This window comes from Balaenoptera physalus, assembly GCF_965194825.1.
Source record: "Balaenoptera physalus genome assembly, chromosome: 13".
NCBI classification, from domain to species: Eukaryota; Metazoa; Chordata; class Mammalia; order Artiodactyla; family Balaenopteridae; genus Balaenoptera; species Balaenoptera physalus.
Genome location: NC_138892.1, coordinates 15,691,933 through 15,708,350, shown reverse-complemented (window position 1 = coordinate 15,708,350; position 16,418 = coordinate 15,691,933). Strand labels below are relative to the sequence as shown.

The 16,418-nt window shown below is 40.7% G+C and overlaps 1 long non-coding RNA gene across 1 annotated transcript in view; it reads left to right on the top strand.

Moving 5' to 3' along the window:
* LOC309640624 overlaps nt 1–16,418 on the top strand; it is an 85,305-nt gene that overhangs the window by 43,036 nt on the left and 25,851 nt on the right. The gene's annotated exons all lie outside the window — the stretch shown is intronic.

Here is a 16,418-nt window from a genome sequence, read left to right as displayed (position 1 = left end):
AGTGCCCACTCACCTGTCTCTGCCATGAACTCCTCTCCCTTTGATATTCCCTCTTCCCCAGGTGTTCATCCATATGTTCTTTCCTCAGCCCCAATCAAAACCCAGGACAAGCTCAGAGAATAAATTTTAGTCCATGAGATATCTATCTCAAGGGTGTTTGCAACTTAAGCCCTATCTTGAGTGGTAAAACAAGGCTCTGGCCACTATCCCAGGAATTTTAGGCATCAGAAACCAGGTAAGTATGTTTCTCAAGCACCTGGCTTCTTCAGGGCTCTTAATAGTGCAGTACTTTGGTGACAGCTCTTGGAGAAGGGCAGGCCTGAACAGAATAGGAATTCAAAGTCAGGTGTACTATAAGATGACATATCATTTAGGAATTGTGTTCAGCTGCTAATAGCAGAGACCCAACTACAACCAAATAGGGGTTTATTTTCTCACATACAAGAAGCCTGTAGGCAAACATTTTAGAGAAGAGATGGTATTTCTGTGACAGCATTAGGGACCTGAGTGTATTTTTTGCTATTCCATCCTCAACTGCAACTTCTCTCTTCAAAGTAGCTCCATGGGCCCAATATTGCTACTGGAGGTCCAGCCATCACATCTTCTTTCCAGAAAGAAAGAAGAGGGAGAGCAAGGGTCAAGAGAGAGGCCTCATTCTGCTGAGCTGTCTTCTTGAAGCAGCTCTCCTGAAAGCCCCACCCAAAGATTTACATTTATATATACCTAGCTGCAAGGGAGGCTGGGAGAAGGAGACTTTTAGCTAAACATATTGCTGCCCTGAATAAGATCAGAATTCTGTTACTGATGAAGAAGGTGAGAAAGGATGATGGGTAGATACCTGCTGTCTCTAACACAGATAAAATTTCTTTTAAACATTCTTTGTTTTGTTTTGATTTCTTAGGGCTGAGTGGGTAGGCATGCAAACTCACTTGGCAGAGTTAGGTCAGCACCAAAAATAAGTGGTTTTCCCCCAGCTGATTAGTTTTCTTTCAGCTACATCAAAGGTCTGGGTTATAGGAAATGGAGGAAAAAAAAAAAAGACGTAAATTTCTCCCATGATTCTTAGCTATGCCTTTAGTTTCTACTTCCTTCTTGGTAGTTTCATTGCAATTTGGTTTTTAAACCTGAAGTTGCTCCTATCAAGGTCTCCTTTGATCTTCCCAATGTCTAGATTTAAGGGTTCCACTTCAGTACATGTCTTTCCTGAACTCCTATAGCTTGGCACCAGTGACCACCCTGTAGTCTTAAAATCATTGACTCCCTCCTGCTTCTAGCTTTCAACTCTTTTTCCATTGTCTCCCTGACCCCTGGGTCCTATCCCCAACCCCTCTTCTCTTCTTTCTCCAACACACTTCCTGAGGAATGTCAGTCATTCCAATGACCATATGCTAAAGCTACCAAATCTGTACTTCGAGCTCAAACTTCTCTCTTGAGATCTGGAATTATATATTCAAAGGCTCATTGGACAACTCCACTTGGAAGACTCAGAGATCCCTCTAGCTTAAGTTCAAAACCGAGCTCATCATCTTTCCCCTCAAATCTATTCCTCCATCTTTTTCTGTTGAGGGCAACCTCACCCACTCCAGGTATTCACCTGGAAACTTGGAAATTATTCTTTTTCTTGTCCTCCCTCTCCACAACCGATCTTAAAATCCCACTGTTCTGATTTCCTTCATATCTCTTGAATCTGTCCCCTCCTCCTATTTCCCCTTTCATTCCCTGGGCTCTGGTTTGCATGGTCTTTCTCAGTGCCTTTTTTTTTTTTTTTTTTTTGGCCACATCTGCTCCCTTGGCTTGCAGGATCTTAGTTCCCCAACAAGGGATCAGAACCTGGGCCCCCAGCAGTGGAAGCACAGAGTCCGAACCACTGGACCGCCAGGGAATTCCCTTTCTCAGTGCCTTCTGTAGTAGCTAGCTCCCTTACAGCCTTCTCTCCTTCATCTCAAATGCATTCTCCCCACTACTGACAGAGTTTACTTTTTAAATGCAAATATGATTTTGTTGTTTCCCTGATTAAAGACGTTCTTTGGCTCCCGCTTAGGCAAAGATGGAATTTAAAACTGTAACATGGCACACAGGGATCTTCATGATATGATCTCTTTTCCTTGTCTTGCCTCATCCCCTAAGATTCTCTCCTGAGTGTTCCACCACCAAATCTATACCTGAAGTCCTACATTTATCAAATGTTTTAATTCATTCATCAAACGAATGTTTATTGACCACCTACTGTCCTGGGCATGGGGATACAGCGGTGAACAAAACAAAATCCCTGGCTTCATGAGGCTTCCATTTCTGGTGGGAGATGGTAGTGGTGGTGAAAGGCCATAAACAAATAAATAACATGTCAAGTGGCGATAAGTGCCATAAACAAAAATAAAGAGACTCAAAAGAGTGTTTGAGGGAGGTTGCTATTTTACATAGGGTGGTCAGGGAAGACCTCTTTAATGAGGTGACTTTTGAACAGGGACCTGAAAATAACGAGAGGGGGAGCCATGAGGATATGTGGGAAAATGGCATATGTCAGGGAGGTTGCAGTGATTGCAAAGGCTTTGGGACAGGAGCGTGTTTGGCAAGAGCATAAAGGAGGCCTGTATGGCAGGAGTAAAGTGAGCAAGGGGAACAGTGGCTGAAGATGAGGCCAGAGAAGTAGAAGGGAAACCAGATCATATAGGTCCTTATAAAGTCATGGGAAGGATTTGGATTGGTCTGAGTAAGATGGGAAGTCATTGGGGAGATTTGAGACAAAGAGGGACAAGATATGACAATATTTTGAAATGATCTCTCCAATGCAGTGTGTGGCATCCACACTGTAGTGGGCAGGCATGGAAGCAAAGATGCCAGGTGGAGGACCACGTAAGTAAATTGGGCAACAGATAATGGTGGCTTGGACAAGATGGTTGCCATGGAGATGGTGAGATGTGGTCAGAGTCTGTATATAATCTGAAGGTGGAGCTAACAGGATTTGCTGTGGAACTGGGTTATACGAGAGGAAGAGAGTCATGACTCCAAATTTGTGGCTTATCAGCCACGTGGAATAATATGGCACCACTAAAACCATAATTATGAAGACTGAAAATATGAACAAATATTTATGATAAATGTTAAGTGAAAAGAGTAGAATTCAAAACAGTATGTTTTTGATGATTCCAAATCTGTACATTGCCAACAAGTGGTAATATGCCAAAATAATAATAATTCTGTGATAAATAAATTTTAAAAATTTATCAGCCTTGGGACTTCACTGGTGGCGCAGTGGTTAAGAATCTGCCTGCCAGTGCAGGGGACACAGGTTCAAGCCCTGCTCCGGGAAGATCCCACATGCCACAGAGCTACTAAGCCCGTGCGCCACAACTACTGAGCCTGCTCTCTAAAGCCCACGAGCGACAACTGCTGAGCCCAAGTGCCACAACTACTGAAGCCCACGCGCCTAGAGCCCGTGCTCTGTAACAAAGACAAGCCACCACAACGAAGAGTAGCCCCCGCTTGCCGCAACTAGAGAAAGCCCGCACACAGCAATGAAGACCCCACGCAGCCAGAAATAAATAAAATAAATTAAAAAATACATATATCAGCCTTAAATCCAAGGGTAACAGTGGCAAAAGGTTAGTGCGCCCTTTTCAGGATTTGGCCATCATATAACTTCACAGTTTAGCTCTTTTGATCTCATTGCATAAGAAATGGAATCACAGAATTTAGACATGAACAAGGCTTTGAAGATCACCTAGTACAACCCTCTCCTCTTACAGAACTGAAGCCCCTAAATGTTAAAGGGTTTCCATAAGGTCACACCGCTAATTATGAGCAGAACCCAACCTAAAGCACAGCCTACTAATTCCTCACCCACTAATCCATATAAATTCTTGCATCCAATTTTATTTTCTGCTTTTAAAATTATCCTGGAAATATGTTTCTTATAGTTTACTCAAACCTTGTCTCTTGGTGATTTATTCAAAATCACTATACTCAGACTTGTTTGCATGCAAAGTATACCCTATTTTCAAAGTCTAGAAGATGTGAAATGTCTTTTGCTTTGCAAAGCCTTGCACAATATGTAAATCCTAATATTAGACCTTCAAATGTGGAAACTTGGTAAATCCCATATATGCATAACAAATGCTTACTCCACATTTTTTCAGGGTCTCTGATTTATTCAGCAGGGCAAGTTATTAATAACTCTGTAGTGTTGAGTGAGAGAAAGTTACCTGTCATAATAAATTTGAGTCTGGAAGTAAGTTAGGTCAAAAACTGGGAAAACCCCACAGAACCCAGAACAACCTATTTTTATTAGATTTCCATCAATGTCACATTCCTGTTACTAAGGTTTTTGAGTGAATACTAAGGAGGAATTGGAGAGAAAACCCCCAATAATAGGATTGGTTACATATCTTTTAGAGGTATTCAGATACTGCAGAGAGAGAGAGAACAATGATTCTTGAAAAGAATGCAGAACCAAATACTGGTATTACTGGATTTATGATATTGAGGCAGTACTAGGTGGTAGAAAGAGCTTTGGGTTGGAATTCAGCATACCTAAGTCCCAGCCCCTGTTCTCCCACTAGGATGAGCTAGTTTACTCATTCAGCCTTGAATGCCTAGTGCTGACATTCAGTCTACAAATATTTATCAAGCTTCAACTATGTCACAGACTGCAGCAGACACTGTGAGTGGCCAACTCAATATTCATCCCCACTTCTTACTTGCTCACAGATCCCTGGGTTTTTGAGGGGAGGTAATGTGCTCAGTTAAAAAAATCTCTTTCCCAACCTCTCATGCAGCTAGGGGTGATCATGTGACACAGTTTGGGCTAATGAAATAGAAGCAGAAGATGGCTGGAGATTTACATGGAGGTCAGAGGTTCCTGGGATGCAGAGAAGAATTGGTTCCTTCCTACAAGGAGTTCAGAATCTTGTTCTGTCTATTACCAAGTTCTGTGGCAGAGGAAGGGTACCCTGCTCAGCCTGTGAGGGAGAAGAGAAAACTGAGAAAACTTATTGGAGGACGTGATACTTAAACTGGGTCATGAAATATCTCTGGGCTTCTCTTTCCTCATTTATAAAACAATAGGAATGAACTAGATCCACTATTTATGTCTTGAGTTAAAAAAAAAAACCAAACCCAGTGATTAAAAAAAATCATACTTATAAACACAGAGGAAATTGAAAACAACAAAAAAACATTCTATTGGGAGCCAGGGCAAAGAATGAGCTGTATTGTAAACCATGGCCCCAAGATGTACGGAAGTTATTTCTATTCATTTGTTTTGGACTCATTTTTTAAAATCATTCTTCCTTGGGCCAAATTCAAATTGCAAAAATTCCAAACAGTGAAAAAAACTACTTTCCTGTTAATAGAGGTGAGAGAGAATGGAAGGAAGTGAACCTGACCACCTGAGAGAAAAGGAGGGGGGATTTAACTTGACAGCACCGTGACCAGAGAGAAGGGACTTAAGAGGGCAAATGCAACTTTGACTCCCTGTTACTGGAGATGAGAACTAATTTTGTCTAAAGCTTTATTGTGAACAAAATGTTTCCATATCCCTTATCTTATTTGATCCTCACAACAACCTGACAGAAAGGCATTATTAATATCCTTGTTAGACAGAGAAGAGAGCTGATGGGATCTGAGCAAGGTCAGACAGCATAAGTAAGTGGTAGAACTTGGACTCATACTCCAAATACTGTATTCTTTATACGATTCCAGAACTGCATAAAAAAGAAAAAAGTTTGGATGTCCCCTAACAGAAAAAAAAAATCCATGCAAATATTTCCTACACAAAGTGGTCAAAACAGAAAAATCTTGGTGAGGGAGCAAGTAGACAATTTTCTACTCCAGTCTTTTATTCCAGCTATTATAATTTGAAGCCAAGAGTGGGGAATTTGAAAGTGGGATTGCAGGAGGTAACTACAGAGAAAAGTGCCTTACATTAATCAGGATAGCTAACTGCTATAATGAAGAACCAATAACTCTCACCAAAATAAAAGTTTACTGGTCACTTTCAAAATGTGGCTATTCCTGGTCACGTGACTGGATGTTTTTTATGTGAGTAGTGATTTAGATATTAGGGTCTTTCCTGTATGACACCACAATCTTTGCACCTGATCTCCAATGTCACTGTGCAAAGAGAGTGAGCATAGGTCACACTGCTTACCTAACAGTCTTGGCTCTTCAGAGACACACATCACCTCTCCTTTCATTTCATTGGCCAGAACTAGTCACCTGACCCCCATCTAGAGGAACGTGAGGCTGGGTAATGTAGTTCCTGGCTGGGTGGCTGCTTCCCACTACCAAGGGTACATAATGGAAGGGAAACATGCATTTTTGGTGGCAGCTGTCTCTGCTGTAGGCTTCCAAGTAATCAGGCATGTGGTTCTTCTCACCCTACTAAAACCTAGAGAGGCCTAAAAACATTGTTCCATTGCAGCAATCTAGAAAGAAGGCATTTTGTACCAGGAATATTTGCAGAATTAGAGGCGTGTTGCACCATTCTCATTGGCTCAGATAAAATAGCTAAGCGAAGCAAAAGTGGCTAAAGCCAGAGCAATGCTGAGAAGTCTGTGCTTTAAAGATGCGTTGGTGGTTACCATTTGGTACCCGCTTCATGTGGTAGTTTTTGAAGCACAGTGTCATTGAGGCTGCATGCTAACCATCTCCTGTGCACCCCCCCTAGATCACTCTCACCATTTTCTGCTCTGCTCTGTGCCCTAGGAGCTTCCCTGTACGTTCTACGTTAAATGGTTCCATTGCCCTCTGCATCCTAGATGGATTTGGCCAAGGGGAGTCCTTGCAGGAGACTGGAGGGAAAGGACAGGGACTTATGCAACCCCTACCGCCACCCCATTCCTGCAACGTCCCTCCACTGAAGGTTACTGCTCTCTCTCAAGCCTCCTTGCTCTATATGACCCTCTCTTCTTCCAGGTTCTGGTCATCTCTCCTCGAGTCCCTTCAATCCTAGGTGTGGTAACAACTCCTCTGTTGCTAGCGCAGGATTTCTGCACCATCTTTTTGGTCCCCCTAGATCCCATTCACATTTTCATTCTTAGTTCCTTTGTAAACATATTATTCTAATTTTATTTTACCATTTGTTTCCATTTGTTATTTCTTTTTTTTATCTATTAACATTGTGGTTCCAGCCCCAAGCAGCAGGCCTATTCTCTGTATAAACTACAAGAATCCTTTTTTATCATTCTTAGCATTTTTAAATAAGCCTTAGAGATTCGGGGCTTTAGCCTCTCGGACATTATTCTTACCGGCCTTTGCTAGTCTTTGCACATTCAGATTGGTTCTGTGTCCCTCATCCCTCCTCTTGTACATGCCCTTTGTAAATATGAGCTCATCAGCACACTCTCCATCCAGTCACATGTCTCTCATCATTGCTCCCTGGATCTTCTAAAAGAAGAAATTGCTAACAAGGCAAGTGAAACATTCATCAAATATTTTGCTTTTTGCAGAATGAGAGTTCCATCAGATATGAAAAAAAAAAGCTGAATTAGGACAAACCCAGTACAGGAGGTAAAAACTTGTTTTGAGATTTCCTGTTACCAGAGAAATCCAGATACATTGGATACCAGAATTCAGCTGTTCTTTGTCCAGTTCTTTTTCTCCCTGATTATTTTAGAAGTCTGTATTTGATTTTTCAGTTTTACCTGTTTCTATCCCAGTTCCAAGCTGAGTCATCTCCCTCCCCCAATTCTCTCAAATCTCCAAGGAAGATTTTGTTCAATTTCTAGTTCCTGCTCCTAGCCTACACTTTTTGATCCTGCCTAGCTGAGAAGCAACTTTCTTCTAGCCTTGACTGTACTGAACCCACTCTTCCTTTTCATTTTCCTCTTCTTTTTATTCTCCTGAGCGGCAGTGTAGTACAGTGGTAAACAAAAGGGTTTTTCAGTCAGATAGAACTAAGCTTGAATCCTGGTTCTGTTGCTTTCTGAGTGACCTTGGGGAGGTTACTTAACCCAATTCTCAGTTTCCTCATTTATAAAATGGAGATAATGAAGATTCCTAATTTAGAGAGCTATTATGAGGATTCAATGAGAAAATGAATGTACAATGTGTGGCACATAGTGATCACTCAATAAACCTTGGTCATTTTTTTATTATAACACTCTGCATGTCACTCAAATACAGGGTTGTAAATTTGACCTGTTGTTCAAAGTGGGACCTGAAGTCTTTATATTGCTTCCAGAAGACCCCAGAAGTGTTCTTGTTTGTTCATTGCCCACTGCTGCCCATTAATCACTTCTGGTTATTGCTCTGACTAGAGAACAGTCACTAAAAATATGTTATACAGAATCAGATCAAATCAATATTCATGGAGTACTAAAATCAGGTATTTTGCTCGTAGATTTTCTACCAAAAAGGCTAATGCCACCACAGAATCAGACACAAATAATGAGTAGCTTTGTTTTGTAGTATTGTAGATAATCTTCAACTCTTTTATTCCTTATTCTGGCTTGACATGCAACTTATCCATCTGACCCATAGATGATCTTTTTTTTTTTTTTCATAGATGATCTTTTCTAGCAAGATGGCAGTTTTAAAAATCAACCATAGACACATAAAATTTAGATGGGAAGGGATTATTTTGAAGTCACTTGTTTTCTGAACTCTTTTACTTATCAAAAGACAGCACTTACTTTGAATGTAATTTCAAAAGGCTTTTTTATGGTGATTTGTTTCTTGATAAAGCTGTACATTTGTTCGGGTTCTATTTACCCTCTAATTCTGTTCCTGCAAACTTGTGCCAGCTCTTTTCCCTCCTCCATAGAGACCTGGCCCAATTTTCTGTTTCTATGGGCATTCCAATTTTCATTTCAGCTCTTTATGCTATCCTTGTCACCTGGTTGATATATCTAAGTTTAGCTACCTCCAATTGTTTTTTCCTCTTTTTAAACTTTTCCTATCCCTTCATATATTCCAGGACAGTTGCCTTTTTTTCCTCCCCTTTTGAAATGTTGTTTAATACTCTGATAACTTTGGACCTGGAAAGACCTCTGAAAGTTATCTACTTTGTTAGGAATGTTCTTGGCTGTAAGTAACAGGATATGCAAATAAACTGGTTCAAACAATAGGGGTGCATGTTTTTCAAGTAACTCTTGAAAGGCACTTCCAAGACTGGAAATAGGTTGTCCCAGGCTTGTTTCAAAGGCTCAAAAATGCCATTGAGGACCCTGGCCCCTCCAATCTTTCTGTGCTGGATCTTTAGTGTGCATACAATGTCTCCTTTCAGGGACCCAGGCAAGCTGCAGCAGCTCCAAGTTGTACAATCTCACATCTCCGAATTCCAAGAAGAAGGAAATGGATAGGGCCAAAAGGTCCTTCTCATGCAGCTTTCTCTTTTATCAGGGAGGACTTTTCCTGAAAGCCTCCAGCAGATTTCCTCTTAATTCCATTGGCCATAACCTGATCACAACCTTACCTTTAGATCAATTAGTGCCATCGCTGGCTTAAGCTAATCATTATCCCCTGAGGGTGGGCACATTGACACCAACAAACAACTGGGGTTCTGTTGTTCAAGAAGAAGGTGAAAGGACTGCTGGATAGGCATATATTTTCTCCCACCACCATTTATAGATGAGGAATCTGAGGTTCACTGAGGTGAAGGGCTTTGTTAATGACCACATACCTAGAAAATATCAAAGCCAAGACCAAACCCTTGGTTTTATGTTCTAGAGTTAATTTCTCCATCCTATGTTCTTTACCATAAAAGTTCTGGGGAAGAAATGGAAGTCATTGAGCAGCCAGGTCAAGGGGAATTTCTGTTTATATTTCTAAATCTAAGACTAATAGGGTGATGAACTTGTCATGTCCCAATGTGTGAAGTTATTTCATTTGTTCGCTCAACAAATACTTATTGCCCTCTTACAGTATGTTAGGAATAGTGGTAGGTGCTAGGGATACAGTTCATTTGGTTCATTTTCATAATTGCCTCCTCAAATATTAAATGGAAATCTAGGGGTAAAATTGTAGAAATAATTGTAATTGGGGAAAGAGATAACCTATACATTTCTCAAGTCTATTTATTTTCCTCTTCCTAGTCACATAGGAAGACTCCATTTCCCAGCCTCCTTTGCAATTAGGTTGGACCATGTGACTGGCATGTGGCCAATGGGATGTGAGCAGAACTAGTGTATGCCATTTCCAGACCTGGCTGTAAAACCTATTATACTCTTTTTAAAAAAAATATATTTATTTATTTATTTGGCTGTGCTGGGTCTTAGTTGAGGCATGTGGGAGTTTTGTTGACGCATGTGGGATCTTTAGTTGTGGCATGCAAACTCTTAGTTGTGAAATGCGAACTCTTAGTTGCAACATGCGAACTCTCAGTTGCGGCACGTGGGATCTAGTTCCCTGACCACGGATCAAACCTAGCCCCCCTGCACTGGGAGCACGGAGTCTTAGCCACTGGACCACCAGGGAAGTCCTGTAAAACCTATTGTACTCTTGACAGGGGTCTCAAGGTTAAAGCAAGGCCATCTCTGCTAGTCATTTTGCCAGTTGTTTGGATTGTGAAATAATACCTCCACCTTTTCCCCCTTTAGCTTCATATGGTTTAGAAAACTGATAGCTGTGGGGGTAGTCTTGAACTCTCATAACTTTTTAATTTAAATCTTTCCCATGGATTCCTCTTAGCTAATAGCTTCATCTTGTTTTACTTCAGCTTCTTTAAAATGAGGAAAGGTTTTCCTTTTTAAAATCTTAAACAGAACTAATCTTCCATCCAGGGAGGAAGGTCTAGAAGTAATGACCTTGTTAGTGGAGGTTCAAGCCAGTCAGAGAAAGTGGAGAATGGGGTTGAGGCTCCTATTAGGGCTTAGGCTTTAGTTATTGCTTAAACCCCTTTCATTCTTGAGATTCTATGTTTTCAAGCATTCATCCTGTTTCTCTCTCCTAACACCAACAACCCAATGGGGACAGGAAAGAAAGCAGTAACAAGTGACAAGATAAATCTAAGCCTTTTAAAGGTCTAAGCTCCTCACCTTTAAAATGGCAATAGCAAACCCAACTTCACTGGGTTGTTGGAAAGATTAATGAGATAAAAGATAAGATGGTCTCACTGTAGGGCCTAGCATAAAGTAAGAGCTTAAAAATGATGTTATTTAAATTATTATGCTGTTGTTGAGAGACATCAGAGTGCAGAGGTTAAGAACTTGGACCGCCTGTATTCCTATCCCTGCTCAGCCATTTACTTTTTATGTCACTGTGTATTGCACATTGCTCCAATCTCACATTGCATGTTGTCCCCATCTGCAAAATGACAATAATGATATTATCTCTTTCACAAAGTTGTTTTGAGGATTGAGTTAAGCACCCCAAAAATCTTAGCTATTAGTGTAGAAGTTTTAAGTTCCCTTGGCCTAATTCCATCTCTTTCTCAAATGTGGCAGCATGGCACCAAATAGCTATCATAACTCAATATAAGCCAAGTTATATTGGCCCTTTTGAGTTCTCCATGTTAGAAAATGGGAAAATCTTTATTCTGGTTTTCTACATGCAGCTTACTCTTGCTGTGTCTTTCAATTCTCTGTTCAGTGCTTGATATTAATAATAGGTTCATAATCAATTCTGTATTAATATTATATGCCTATCCTTCTTGATTATATATACATAAATGTTTTTTCATATGAAATGTTTGGTTTTGTGACTATTTCACATGTTCTAGTATCCAAAAGTGTTAAATCATTTCTAAAATCCATCTAATACTTGTGTGAATAAAAAGTACATTCTCATAGAAGTTGAAGAAAATACAAATTGTTAGCCTTTGAAAACTTAGGGTACCATGAAGTGCTTTGAATTTTTACTTCTCTTCAACTGAAGCTTCAACTTCTCAGTTAGTGATTCAGTGTTAGCTATTGGCTACATATAAAACATCTCATAAGTAAGCACTGGAGATTGAGTAACAGTCTTAACAAATATGTCATTAAAATGCATGGGAACATTGAAAAGATAACCGATGATAACCAGTGACCTATGTACTATAGGGAAAGGTTATCCAGCTTCTAAGCCATTTATAGCTGATTTGAACATAAAAAGAAGATAAACTACAATACTTTTGAATCTTTTGAATTGACAATAGAATCAATTCCATTAAGTCTTTGTAATTTGTTCTAATAACACATGTGTTCAAGCTAGCCTGATATGGGTTTCATTAAAGGTAATCTATCTGTGGAGATTAAAACCAGGGACAGAGAAAAGCAATAGATTGACTCTCACTCCACTTCCTCAGTTTAATAGGAGTCAAGTTCAAGAGGACACAAGAACAACAAAGTCAGGGGAGGAACCCGCAGAAACCAATTATTCATGAGCCCTTGTGTTGCTCTTATCTACCTAACTCAGGAGGATGGGAGACCAGTATTGGTTATTACAGCACAATGAGTTATGTGACCCTGGAAATTGTATAGGGTTGTGGCTTTAACATAAAACTAGACCTGGATTTGAGTCCTGGCTCCATTATTTCCTGGTTGTATGGCTCTGGGGCTCACTGCTTCATCTCTACAGTGTCACATTTTCCTCATCTGTAACATAGGGATAACATAAGAAGTATGAGAATTATAAAGCACTTTGCAATGGACTTGTGAAATAGTAAGTGCAAAATAAATGTATCTATTATCATCATTATGTTTAATTTTCATTAGGTAAGTTACCTTGGCTCTCTGGGCCTCAGTTTGCCTCATAAGTCAAAAGGAATATGACTATTTGTACTCATCTGAGGGTACCAGGCTGCATTAGATGACCTTCCAAGGTCATGTTTTGTGATTCTTGGATGGATATATATATATTCACCTACTTGTCTTGAGAAGAGCATAGGATTAAGGCTGATTCCATAATGAATCAGGAAATGCGCAAAGCCAGCCCCATGATGGGGTCATTTTGATACCTCTCTTTTCCTCACACCTCACATTCAATGTATTATTCATTAAACAAATACATAACAAGTATATACTGAGTGCCGGTTGTATGGCAGGCATTATTTTAGGAACTGGGAAAAAAGTGATGAAAAGTCAGACAAAACAAAAACTCAAAGTTCTTGCCTTTTTGGAGGTCATTTCCTACCACCAGAAATGGACAATAAACAAACAAGTAAATGAATACCATGGCAGCAAATCCTGGGGACTGTATCTTCGAACTATATCTCAAATCTGACCACGGCTACTGCCTTTCCTGATACCAGTGTACAAACCACCATCATTTCTGGCCTTGGTTACTGAGCCAGCCTCCTAACTGGCTGCCCTGTGTCTACTCCTGGTTCCCTAAGGTCTACTCTCCACCCAGCAACATATGGGGATATCACATCATATCACTTCCTTACTGAAAAGCTGCAGATGGCTTCCTATCACACTTAAAACAAAAGTCAAAGTCTTTCTATACATGATAACCTTTGGCAATCTCTTCAAAGTCTTCCTACCACTCACCCCCACAGAGAGGTCTTCCCAACTACTCTTTTGAAAAAAGCTCACCAATCCATCTCTCTTTAGTCCTTTATCCTGCTTTATTTCCCTTCATAGCACTTATAATCCCATGGCATTCCGTAGTTATTGGTTTGCTTATTGATTGCTGTCTCCCTGCAGTGGAACATAAGCTCCAAGAAGGTTGGGGCTTTGCTTCCCTGCTGAACCTCCAGCCTCTAGCACTGTGCCTGATCCACTGTGAGCCACGCACACATGAGGAGCACAGATTCTGGAGCTGGATGGCCCAGGTTTGATGCTCCTTCCCCTCCATTGTGAGATCTTAGGCAAGTCCCTTAACTTCTCCTCATCTGTACAGTGGGGATAATAACAGGCATGTAGATATAAGGTTGTTATTATGAGGATTAAATTGGTTAATGTTTGTAAAGCGCTTAGAACAGTGCTTAATGCATGATAGGAGTATGCAAATATTTGCTAAATTTAAAAAAAAAATCTGTGAAACGAATGATGACATGAGGCCTACCTGTCCAAAAACATCTTACACAGCCAGCCTCAGTATCTTGAACTCTACCATTATTGATGAATTAATGAATTTGTTTTACTGCTTAATGAATGCTTATCATATTCTGCCTTTTACTGTCTAACTTTCCCCCAAGAATATGTCTTATTTCTCTAGCTGGATTGTCAACTGCTAGAGGACAGGGACTTTTTTTTTTGGCCATGCCACGTGGCATGCGGGATCTTAGTTCCCCAACCAGGTATCAAACCTGTGCCCTCTGCAGTGGAAGCCTGGAGTCCTAACCACTGGACCAGCACAGAATTCCCCAGGGACTTTTTATTATACTTTGAAACTTTCACTCTCCTTCTAGCTAGCATCTCCCCTTACTCTCCCTCTCATGCCCCCCCCCACCTCCTCATCCCTGGATCCACACACACACCACCTATTCTTAAGAAATATTCCTAAAAACATAGCACCTTAGGGATGGAAGATCCCTTAGAGCCCATCAAGTTACCATCTGATTTGTGAGTCCCTCTACATCTCTGCCCAAGTGGCTGTCTGCTTTTATGCTTCCAGTTACCAGGAACTCTTATTTTATTTTTTAACCAACATTTTGTTTTACTACAATTTACTGACCACTTACTACATGCCAAATACTGCAATAAGTATTTGATATGCATTATCTTCTCTAATCCTGACAACAACTCCAGGGTATAAATATGGACATTATCCCACTTGGAACTGAATTGCAGGAACTCCGAAACGGAGCTGGGTTCTGAACCCAAGCTGTCTGACAGTCTGACTAGTACGTACTACTACACTGCCCCTGGAAAATTCCTCCTTTATATGATTCCTTTGGTACTGGAAAGCTTTTTAAAATTTCCTTTTAATCTTCCCTATCTACATAAGAGTATCTGTTCTGATATATCTGTTTATCCCATCGCTATGGGCCTTTAAAGCTGGGGATGGAATCTTATTCATTTTTGCATCTCCACCATGTAGCAGAGCCTGGCAGGTAATAAGCAATCAGTAAACGTCTACTGAACTGACCTCTGTTAAAATGTGAACAAAGCTGGGAGGGGCTTGCTAGGCTGAGTGCAGCCTCAGCCCTTCCTTCTCCTCCCCTTTCTCTCAGTCAGCCTCCCTCATGCCTCATCAATGCCACACTGTTCAAAAGTTTTCCAGGATGTGGATTTTTAAAACTAAAGATTATAAATAATAGTCACAGAAGTGGATTCTCTTTGGCTCTGCTCTAGTCTGTGAGAGGAATTCAGAACAGCAGTGGGTGGGTGGCCAGAGGAGGAGCGGCTCTGATTTATAAGCTAGGTGAACTGGAAAGTTTGTACATGGTGTATACACACAGACACACATGTATCCTTTTTATATACAGAGAGAAACAAAGCGAAAGATTTTTCATATTTCTCCTGCTTTAACCACAGAATGTTGTTTTAGTTTGCTGGAGTGGGTGATTATCTACTCCGTAGAAAATTACTGTTTTGGTTTTTGCTAAAGGGTGGTTTGTTCTACAGTAGAGAAGTTCAAAGAGACTAAGTTTCCAAACGGAGTATTTTTGTCATATAGCAGAGCACCAGGGTGTGGAAGAAAGGATGCTTCCTGGCTTGGGCGTCAGGAATCCTACATGTACACCCTCCTTTGCCCTGGGCAAACTATTGCATTGGGGACAAGTCTCCTTTCTGGGTGTCAGAGTCTTGCCTGGGATTATTGCTCACCTATAAAAGAAATGTTAGGGAAGTAACCCTTATCTCCCGTTCTCTACTCTGTAATCCGACCTATGGTAACTCTTGGGAACCAAGAGTGCAGGTTTGGGGGCAGATGGAGCTAAGAGTCAGCTTGGCTGCTTCATGCTGGAGATTGAGCCTCTGGGAGCCCCCGTGTCCACCTCTATGAACCCGGTAATAATTGTGCCCACTTTCTAATGTTGCTGTAAGGATTAAGAAGGGATGTGTGAGAACACTTGGTTCAGTGTTTGACACAAGGTGTATGTCCTTGACAAGCGTTAAGTATAAGAATAGTAGCAATGACAGTAATTATCAAAAGAACAAACTGTCAAAAATTATCAAAATAACAGAATAATTATCAAAAGAGCAATAATTATCAAAACCATGTGCCAGAAAGGAGATGGGAGGTACAAAGCAGAAGACACAGTCCCTGACCTTGAGGAGACAAGATGTATAAAATATGAAAACAATAAAAGCCAATGTGAATTGAGCACCAGGAAGGGGTAGAGAGAGGTGATATCAGGATTCAGAGGCAGCGAGAGCCCCTCAAACTGACCTGGTCCACAGAAGCTTCCCAGAGGTGGTGGGAGAGGAGCTAATATAATAAATATCTGGGTGCCAGGAAGGAAGATGGTGAGATTTCCAGGAGAGGATGTAATGTGCTCTCAGGGGTCAAGACACAAACTGCTTTGACAGACCAGAGGGTTTTTGATAAAATATAAGTGGGTCAAAGGCCTGTCTGGCTTTTTTCCCAGGGAATACAGATCAATAGTCATT